We start from the raw sequence: 365 nt of genomic DNA on the forward strand, positions 1-365 counted from the left end.
CAAGGCTTAAGAATTTAACATCCTTCACCCGGGACTGAGGGCAATGACCAGACAACTACTTGATCGTACAACCCTGATGTATGCCGTTCCTGCCTGTGAGAGGTATTTCAGTATCGTTACCAGAATACATGCCAGGCCCTTGACGTGGGGTTACAACCTGTGTGGCATGAAATGGCCGTATGAGGACATGCTCCATTCTTCAGCTTTGTGGTCCATCTCCAGATGAACCCTTATATCTGGTTCACAGATATAAGGGTGCTTGTGCTCTTGTTTATGCATAGGAGCTGCATTCTGTTGCTCCTGTGAGGTTTATCCCCTCTCCTCCCTATGGCTAACCAAATAATTTCTATTTTTGGTGTGCTGAG

The sequence above is a fragment of the Pteropus vampyrus genome, unplaced genomic scaffold (assembly GCF_000151845.1).
Source record: "Pteropus vampyrus isolate Shadow unplaced genomic scaffold, Pvam_2.0 Scaffold790, whole genome shotgun sequence".
In the NCBI taxonomy this organism is placed as follows: domain Eukaryota; kingdom Metazoa; phylum Chordata; class Mammalia; order Chiroptera; family Pteropodidae; genus Pteropus; species Pteropus vampyrus.